The sequence below is a fragment of the Perca flavescens genome, chromosome 17, assembly GCF_004354835.1.
Source record: "Perca flavescens isolate YP-PL-M2 chromosome 17, PFLA_1.0, whole genome shotgun sequence".
In the NCBI taxonomy this organism is placed as follows: domain Eukaryota; kingdom Metazoa; phylum Chordata; class Actinopteri; order Perciformes; family Percidae; genus Perca; species Perca flavescens.
Genome location: NC_041347.1, coordinates 32217113 through 32227112, shown reverse-complemented (window position 1 = coordinate 32227112; position 10000 = coordinate 32217113). Strand labels below are relative to the sequence as shown.

The 10000-nt window shown below is 37.5% G+C and overlaps 1 long non-coding RNA gene across 1 annotated transcript; it reads right to left on the bottom strand.

The window, feature by feature from the left end:
- Positions 1-3770: 3770 nt before the first annotated feature.
- Positions 3771-6566, bottom strand: LOC114572445 (uncharacterized). The gene is made up of 3 exons (XR_003694771.1): positions 6483-6566; positions 5559-5639; positions 3771-3858 (listed from the first exon to the last, which is right to left on the bottom strand). It is a non-coding gene; the product is annotated as an uncharacterized LOC114572445 (long non-coding RNA).
- Positions 6567-10000: the final 3434 nt, after the last annotated feature.

The following is a 10000-nucleotide window of genomic DNA, read 5'->3' as shown; positions in this document are numbered from 1 at the left end:
AACCACGCAGCTTGGTTTCCTCTCCGGTAAAAAGAGAAAATGAACCATATTTAACCCAAGGGGGGGTAAGCTTCGCTTCAGAACTCGAAACTCCTATTCATACTTTGCAGCCTTGCAGATTTCCAATACTACAATCAATCAACTATTTAGACCATATGTCACTCGGAACTTGTGATCCATACACAGCACCCGCTGATGTTTTCATTGCTTTGAAGCTGGCCAAGTCTCTATACCAGACTTGGAGTTTGGAGATATTTACATCTATCTTATAGAGAATCCGTCACTTTACACTGCACAAAAAATGAAAGCCTACAAAAGATAGCTATCTTTTTTTCAAGAGTGGATGGGTTAACAACGCTGTCATATGGGAGGTGAAAAACAGGAATATCTTCATAATCAAAGCAAAGGTGAGTGTTACTAGTTAGTTAGCTAGTTAGCTAGCTAGCTAGCTCGCTAACGTTTGCTGATCTGTTCGTGTGATAAAGTCTTCCTCTGAATCCTGCCGGCGAATGAGCTTGATAAGTAGTTTATTTTTTAAAAACCTTTTGCCAATAGGCTATGTATCATGTAGGGTGACCAGACCTCCTGGTTTGACCAGGACAGTCCCGACAAAAGTTGTGTTGGGAGGCTAAAATATCCCGGTTTACACCAACCAATATGAAATTGCTCCGTTGTCAGCGATTACATAACCGACGTGGTCTTATTATAGTCCGATCATTAACTAAACCATGAAGAAAGACTAATAAAGCGTCCAGCATATGATTTTAACAATGTGTGTGTGTGTGTGTGTGTGTGTGTGTGTGTGTGTGTGTGTGTGTGTGTGTGTGTGTGTGTGCACGTGTGCGTAAATCGTAGCGGTCTGCATAATCTGTGCCGCCCCCGTTACGATGTATATTTGTAAACATTGTTGCAACGCCTCTTCTTCTCTGTCTCGTTTTAACCACTCTTTTGCTGACACCGGTGCTAAATTTCCCAGTAGGCTTTCAGCCAACACATTGATTCTTGAGCAAATTCACTCAATTCACACAACAAATATACGTTATAGAATGATGTTCTTGCCCGCCGGCCAGTAGTTGTGACGTCATGTGCAAAGTATGAATGGCGCCATTTTGATGCTACCTAGCAACCACCTCCCTTTAGCATCCCATTGACTCCCATTCATTTTGAAGTCACTTTGACAGTGAATAACTTTACATCTGAAGCATGTAAAGACTCTATTTGTCCATTGTTTCATTCATTCATTCATTCATTCATTCAAACCTTCATTTAACCAGGATAAAAAAACTCCTATACACAATAACGAAATGAAAAAAAACATAGACACAATTTCACTCATCATATTCAAACACCAATGTCATCATAAAGAAAATCTGGGTCCTAAATCAATTTAAAAACAATGACAGACAGTCTGCCTTTCTGCAAGGTCTTTTAGAAAGCCTTTAAAAGAATAAAGTGAGACCAACTCCTTCAACTGTAGCCCATTCTGAAGCTGATTCCATGCAGATGGTGCTGCAAAATTAAAAGCCTTTTTGCCAAAGTCAGTGCGGGCTTTAGGGACAATAAAAACAGATCCTGTGAACGCAAGTGATATGTCCCTGCAGACCTTGGGAGGATGTAAGCATTCAGATAAGGAGGAAGAAATCCTGGTACTGCTTTATAAATAAAAAGATGCCAGTGCATCCAATGCCTAATTGAGAGGGAGAACCACTGGACCCGAGAGTAAAGCAAACATTGATGAGTAAGAGATTTTAAGTTTGTGATGAATCTTAAGGCTCCATGAAACAACGTGTCCAAAGCGTGAAGACACTGGGAGGTCGAATACATATATAAAACATCACCATAGTCCAAAACAGACAAGAATGTGGCATTTACAAGTTGTTTTTTTGCTTTAAAGGATAAACAAGACTTGATTCTAAAGAAAAAACCTAATTTCAACTTCAGTTTTTTACACTGAAAAAAATGTTATGTTGAATTTACTTAATTTTATTATGGTAAGTGGTTGCACGAAATAAATTTATCTAAATCCAGATATATTTTATAAGTTGAGTGTACTTATATTTTTTAAGGTGAGTTTACTAATTTTCTTGTAGTAATTTTAGATTAATTATATTTATATATTTTAGCTAAACTATTTTGAGTAGAAATTACAAATGTTTTTGGGGTTCAGTATACTAAAATTAATTATGTGCATTCAGATCAATTTGTTGTTTAATTTCTACATACTAAAATTAAGTTCAATTTATTTTATCTATTATACTATCTTAACTTTCATTAATATTCAGACAAATAAAGCAAACCAAATATTGTCAACTCTTACTTTATTTTCTTGATCCAAGACCAAGAGATCCAACAGATTTACTCTCTCCCAAACAAGAGTGCCAGTAATGTAACTCAGTGGTAACAATTTCTTACATTGCTATCTTATAACAAAATGTACCATCAACCATTATCATAAAAAAACTATGTACCATTCATAACAAAAAACAACAAATGTTCCAGAATAGCTGGAAGACCCGATTTGAGATTACAATAAACTGCAAACACGTACATTGAGTCAATATAATACCCAATTTTCCACAAAACAAGCACCTATTTCACCACTCACTTTGTTCTTTACTTTGCAACATATTCTAGAGCTGCATTTCACATTATATGAAATGTGCTTTATCACCCCCTAAACACACAATACCAATGCAGCTTAAAAGGGTTCACAATAGCAGCTGAAGAAAGCCTACAGTCCAGCACTGATTTTGTTCTTTAGTCAAAAGGACTTGGAGGAAACCCTTTTCCACCCATTTGCAAGAGCACAAAATCTACAAATGACAAAATACACCAGTACTATACATAACAAAAAATACTATAGTACCAGAACCATCCACAGCTGGAACACATCACACACTGAGGATCTGATGCTGAGATTACCAAAAACAGCAAACACTTAGATTCAAAGAATACCGTAATAGAAGAAAAGACCACAATATCGCAAAATAGATTTTATGCTTAGCTGAGGTGCAAAAGTTGGTGTATCAATATGGAAACAGACTTACTGAATACATCATGATGTACATGAAACATGTGATGTAAACGTCCACTGAAGCTTAAGTTCCTCCAAGAATAATAAAAATAGTGGCAAATGAAAACAAAGGAGGCTGTAACCTTCCTCACATTAATACATTCAATAATAATTTCACCATGTTTTCCACATGGTTCTCCATCGTTGAACTTTGACCAGAGCTCTTTTAACATCTTGTTGTGTCCTCTTCTTATGCAATGGTTTAATGGCACAGCCACCACCAACTGTTCCTCTCAAGGCGCTTTTTAACTTCTAATATTCATATGGCGGTAGTGGATGGATGAATTTTGTGCTCTTATTTCCAGGATTGCAATTTTTATTTCAGGTGAATATTCCACAAAATCCATTGTACAGTTTTAAATGTTCACACCAGTGGCTGTGTGAATATTACAGTCCACCATTCACTCTGTTTTTCAGTTCGAAACACCGTAACGCCTTGATTCACAAGAGCGGCTGAAGAAATCCTCCAGTCCAGCAATGATTTTGTTCTTTAGTCCAAGGACTTTGGGGGAAAGCCTTTCACCATCCATTTGCAAGAGCACTTTCTGAATGAATTCATAGGAGTATTTCAGCTCTTTGGGGTAAGCCATGTTCAGTACATACATGACTCCCAGCATCATTGCACATGCTTGGGCTACAGATCCAATGTTGTCCAGAATGATTACTCCTTCAACATAAATGCCAATGTCATCATGAGCTCCAATTTCTCCACCCTCCTTGTTGATGACATATATGCCCATGGTGGATTTCTGCAGGTCTCTCTGGATGTCATCTCCTTCAATGTCCTGTATATTTGATGAAAATAGGGGAAAAAAAAGAAAACATATTTATGTGATAGATTTTAAAGACATAAAATTCTAGATTTCTTTATATTTACAAAATACATTTATGCTGTTCAGTAAAACTATTAAAAACCTTTTTGTACTTTTGTAAGTTAAATAAAGGTTCATGAGAATGACCAAATCACAGATTTTAGTTTTTATTGTATTGTGGAAAATATTTAATATTCAATAGGAACCAATGGGCTTGGAGCTGAGACCCAGAAGTCAGAACGGCTTGAGAGATGGACTAAGGCCGGTTACACACTGCACGTCTCCTCGCGAGCGTGGCGTTCTGTTCTGTTGTGTGCGTAGATTTTTCTGTGTCCTACACACCAGAAGCATGTCTGACGCGGGCGCTGCTCCTGCTGCAAGGTACAGGGAGGGCTGATCTCGGGACATAGCGCCAACAGATTCTAACTCTGAAAAATGGGTAAGTGGGCTGTCTGTGTAGCTGTAAAGAGCCTATACAGCCTATCTGATGTTGGACCGTCACTCACGTTGTTATCGTAGCATATCCTACTACCCTTTATTTATTTATTTATTTTTTTTTTTTTTATTTATATATATATATATATATATATATATATATATATATATATATATATATATATATATATATATATAGCCTACTGATTTGATTAAAGCAAGACAACATCGGCAGTATTGACTGCAAAATATGTTACAGAATATTTCGTTCTGTATGACCAGTGCAACATTTGAAAATATTACATTACATTTATATCTACATTGATGTCAAAACCTAGACTTTCAAACATCAAGATGTCATTTATTAATATGCATTTGTGTCTAAATGACATATAAACATATTTTCCTATTCTATTCCTATTTTGCCTGGAAACGCTTCCAACACGCTCGCATCTCGCGTGAAAAATAGGCGTTGGTTCTATTTCTAGCAGGCACGCATCTCAGGCCAGCAGTGTGTAAGCTCTAACCTGTTAACATGGGAGCTGAAATATAAACAGACACGCCACGCGGGCTGACACGCTTCGCTGCGACAGCGTGCAGTGTGTAACCGCGTAACACATGGTTGGTTTTGGTCTTTTAATTGAACAATAATAAAAATTCTTGAACACACCAGGGTGTTTAGAAAATGGTACCTGCTTGCAACACTGTGCGGCAAGTTGTTAATTTTTATACAAATATTCTCAACCTTATGGCTACTTATAAAAGGTAAAAATGTATTTTCTAAAATTGATACTTGGGCAAATAGTCAGCGGTAATGTTAATGCCTTTGTCACCAACGGCTTAAAACATAAAAAAAACACCAGTATGATCCTTATGATCCTCTGTAGTGACACATTTTAGTGGCTAGAGCATTTTTCAAGTTTTGCAGTAGTTGATTTAAATAAACAGCAGGCTTCCACACTATCATAGCTCTAGACCCCAAAACACGAAAGCGTGTAGACATTGACAGGACTACAGTTGCCATTGTTGTGGTGTCAACAGACTTATTTTGTTATGCATCAGGTTTGTTTTCGTTTTTGGTGAGTGTCCCTTTAAATCACATTTTACACAACTAGCTAGCTAGTTTCTGGCCAGAAACACCTCCCTTCTTCTGGAAAACCGATGTCAGCTGGGGTAAATGGCTGTCCAACTGCGCCATGAAGGTTGTTTCAAGTGGGATTGTTGTTAAATGCACTTACCAAAAACAATATGAGCTCCCCAAAGAGTTAGGTTCTGTTCCACATCACACCAAGATCAGATATATCAAATATGAGAAAGACCTGCAATAGAAATAAAAATGAACAGGAATTAAAAAGATAAATCGTAAGTTGGTTGAGGAAAAAAAAGTAATTGTCCAATAATTAAAAACTTGCCCATGTATCAAGTCAGATAACTGCAAACTAATTTGTGTCCAAGTCCACATTTTAATAGTACCTTATTATTACTATAAAAAACAATATGCAAAAATGGCAGATTAAGTGGACAGACAGACATGTAATTCATTTTCATTTTATTTATAAATGTATTTATTTATTTACTCCTGGATTATTTTCTTGCAATTGTGTTATTTCTCTGATGAGCTATTATAAATTACTTTGGAGCATTTCAGAAATGACATCCTTTAGTAGATGCTACAAGCAGACAGACAGGACATGTCATGTACAGACAGGGGGAGAATGAAGTTTATGGAAATTGTGTGAATTAAGTAGAAAACAGGTTTGGTTCCAGTATTTTCATGTTCCACTTCTATATTAAAATTATTAGTGTAAGCAACTTAATAAGTCTTAGTGTTTAGAGCAGAAACAAAGTTAAACAAAATTAACCTGCTAGCTAAACCAACATTCTTATCCCTGTTGTCTTCTGCCTAACACTTCAGAACCTTAACTGGACTATGGGCTGTGGTTGTGCTCTGCTAGACCTCTTGTGTCATCTGCAAATCTGTTGCTAGTTAGCTCCATACCTGCAAACTCAAAGGTCTGAAAAAGGTGACACCACCACCACCATTTAAGTAGCATTTACCCCTTTACCATTTACCCCTCCCAAAAAAATACTGTATAACTGTATGTAGTTAGTTATGAAGCATTTGCATGTCTCTACTTTGAAGGATATACTTTCAACCTCACCTTTACGTTTTAAGCGAGTCAGAAACAGTCCAAGACTAGCTGCTACCACGCAGTGAAGAGGAGCTTCTTTTTTCTTTTTTTTTTCTCCCCTTACCCGTATTCCGTGAAGACCTGCCTCTGATTGGCTAGTGTTCGTTGCCTTCGTTGTTTTGGTTGGTTAGGTTTAGATGTCACAGTCGGAGCCAATCAGAGGCAGAGTAGGGGCGGGTCTTCGCGGAATACGGGTGTCAAAAAAATAGATACCTTCAAAGAAACGGTAAAGGGAAGGACCGGAGTATACATTAAATGTTAATATTAAACACACACAATATCAAGGTCTGCTTACACAAACCCACGACTTTTATTTATTGTTTCCTCAAGAGGCACAATGTGTTGATTATTTTCGGTTTTATAAAATCTGCTCTTAGCCTGAAATGGCTGTTGCTGTGTCTGCCACTCCGTGTTGTGTTTTGAATTAGGCTAACGGTATTTCAGGCATGCACCTACCTAGGGCTGCCATTATGTAGAAGCATAAATGATTGCTGTTTGGGCACATTAAGCAACTTTTACCAACATGATTTCACAGGTGTATTTTGTCTTTATGTTAACACACTGACAATATTAGAAAACATGCTTACAGCAAGTTAGGAATAAAGTAGTCTAGCTAGTCTACAAGCCCATACAGCAGGGAATGTGAAACTACCTACAATTAAACTGTCAATTAACATTAGTAAACCTGTTTATTCAATGTCCACAAACTAACAAATAAGTCTAACAAGACAAACACTGAAATCACCATGCATTTAACTTGAGAGCTATAAAGTTAGCTTAAAATGTTAAGATACATCTGTTACACTCAAGTTAACTTACTAGCTACACAACTAGCTAGCTAAACTAGTCGCTCTAACGTTAGCAAATGTTAATTTATCAAAACACAAACTGATAGCATTGGCTAGTGTTAACAGAAACCTGTTCAAATAAAATTATAACACACCAATGATTATAAATTGCTTACTTACCGAAAATGCAGAGCTATGGATACAGCATTCAAGGAGCTACTAACGAGGGATAACGTTCAATCCAGCCTTTAGAACAAAGTGGCGGCATGTGGCTGCACATGCGCAGACCACATAGTATGTGGAAATTTAATTTTACATATTTTTTTCTAATTACTTTTAATTGACTGAAATTAACTTGTTTTAAACAAGGGCAGTGCTTTTGAAAATTAATTAACAGAAATATGTAGGATTTAATAACACATTAAAATCTATGAAATAAACCAGACTAAAACATGTAACATTTACAAGGGGTCAGAATCAGTTTTTTCAGTGTAACCAAACCTTGGACATGCAGTGTAAAAGACAGTGATTGATCAATGATAATGCCCAAGTATTTATAATGTGATACTTCTTCAATTTCTGTACCTGAAAGTGTACAAATGGTTGGGACATTGTTTTTTGATGATTGTCCCTTAGTGAAAGTCATGACTTTAGTTTTGTTAGAGTTTAGAACCAATTTTAAAGTAGCCAGATTATGTTGCAAGATGTTATAAGCGGATTGTAAATTTGTGATTGCCTGATGTAAAGTGGACCCAGAACAGTAGAGAACAGTATCATCAGCATAGTAATGATAGTTTGTATTATTTATATTATTGCAAAGGTTATTTATATAAATGATAAAAAGAAGTGGCCCAAGGATTGAGCCTTGAGGCACCCCTTTTGAAATATTTAAGGATGCAGAAGTGAGGCCATCTACTTGCACACATTGTGTTCTCCCTGATAGATAACTATTGAACCATCCCACTTTGAGTCTTTGAAGAAGTACTTTATGGTCCACTGTGTCAAAAGCTTTTGACAAATCAATAAACAATGCTGCACAGTGCTGTTTATTGTCCAAGATTGTGACCAGATCATTTACAACTTTTGAAACAGCTGTTATTGTACTATGTTGCTTCCTAAAACCAGATTGAAATTCATTCAGAATATTATTATTAATTAAATAGTCTTTTAATTGCAAGCTGATGACTGATTCCATTAATTTAGCTAATACTGACAATTTAGAAATAGGCCTATAGTTATTCATGTTTGCAGGATCACCACCTTTATGAAGGGGGAGAACATTGGCAGATTTCCAGATTGCTGGTACTTGATTTGTGGCTAAAGAAAGGTTAATTAAATACGTAACTGGATTTGCTATCAGATCTGCAGCTATTTTTAGAAAAAATATTGTTCCAATTTGTCTGGACCTGATGATTATTTTTTGGATCTAGCTCTTTCAAGGCCTTTCTTACTTCTAGAATGGTTACTGTCTTGAAATGAAATTGTAGAGCTGACAGTAACTGATCAGCAGAACATGTGTTTACACTGTCCTGTGACTCCATGACTGTCCCGGGACAGTAAGACACTGTCCTGTACACTGTCCTGTGACTCCATGACTGTCCTGGGACAGTTAGACACTGTCCTGTACACTGTCCTGTGACTCCATGACTGTCCTGGGACAGTTAGACACTGTCCTGTACACTGTCCTGTGACTCCATGACTGTCCCGGGACAGTAAGACACTGTCCTGTACACTGTCCTGTGACTCCATGACTGTCCTGGGACAGTAAGCCACTGTCCTGTGACTCCATGACTGTCCCGGGACAGTTAGACACTGTCCTGTACACTGTCCTGTGACTCCATGACTGTCCTGGGACAGTAAGCCACTGTCCTGTGACTCCATGACTGTCCCGGGACAGTCCTCAGGACAGTGCTAACAGGACAGGACAGGTTTTTGCTGCCACTGCTGCTATTCAGTTGTCTGGAACGATTGAACTTTTTTGATTGAATTTGAACAGTAGGGGGTTAAAGAGAATGTGGGAAGAAGTGTTGGCAAGACGCCAGAAAGCCCATTAGCTTATCGTAGCGTGACGACGATATATATATATATATATATATATATATATATATATATATATATATATATATATATATATATATATACACGCCTTTTTACACAAAAACTCTGCCTTCCCTCTCACATTTCACTCGCTTCCCAATCCTGCTTTTAACGTTAATGCAATGTCGTTCACGGGTCAAACTCCGACAGGCAGGAGGGAAGAAGAAGCCATGAGGGTAGCAGCTGTGTGTGTGTGTGTGTGTGTGTGTGTGTGTGTGTGTGTGTGTGTGTGTGTGTGTGTGTGTGTGTGTGTATGATACGTGTAGGTACACCGTTGACTGATGCAACGTTAGGTTTTTTGAGTTGACGAACTGGGCGTTATAAAACAAGATCAATCATTCGGTCACACGGTTGCTCTCCTCGGAGTTATATTTCCTTTGAACACGCGAATGTTTTTGGGATGAGAATGGCGACTCAAACACAAACCGTTCGTACAGCTATGAAAAAGATGTAATGCACTGTAGTTTTTGTGTGTTTTCCACGTACAAGTACACCAAACATTTCACTCAAAGGTCTGCATCTGATTTTTATTTAAGGTCAGGGTGGAGAGGCAGTGGCAGCAAAAACTGTCCTGTGCTGTTAGTAGTGTCCTGAGGACTGTCC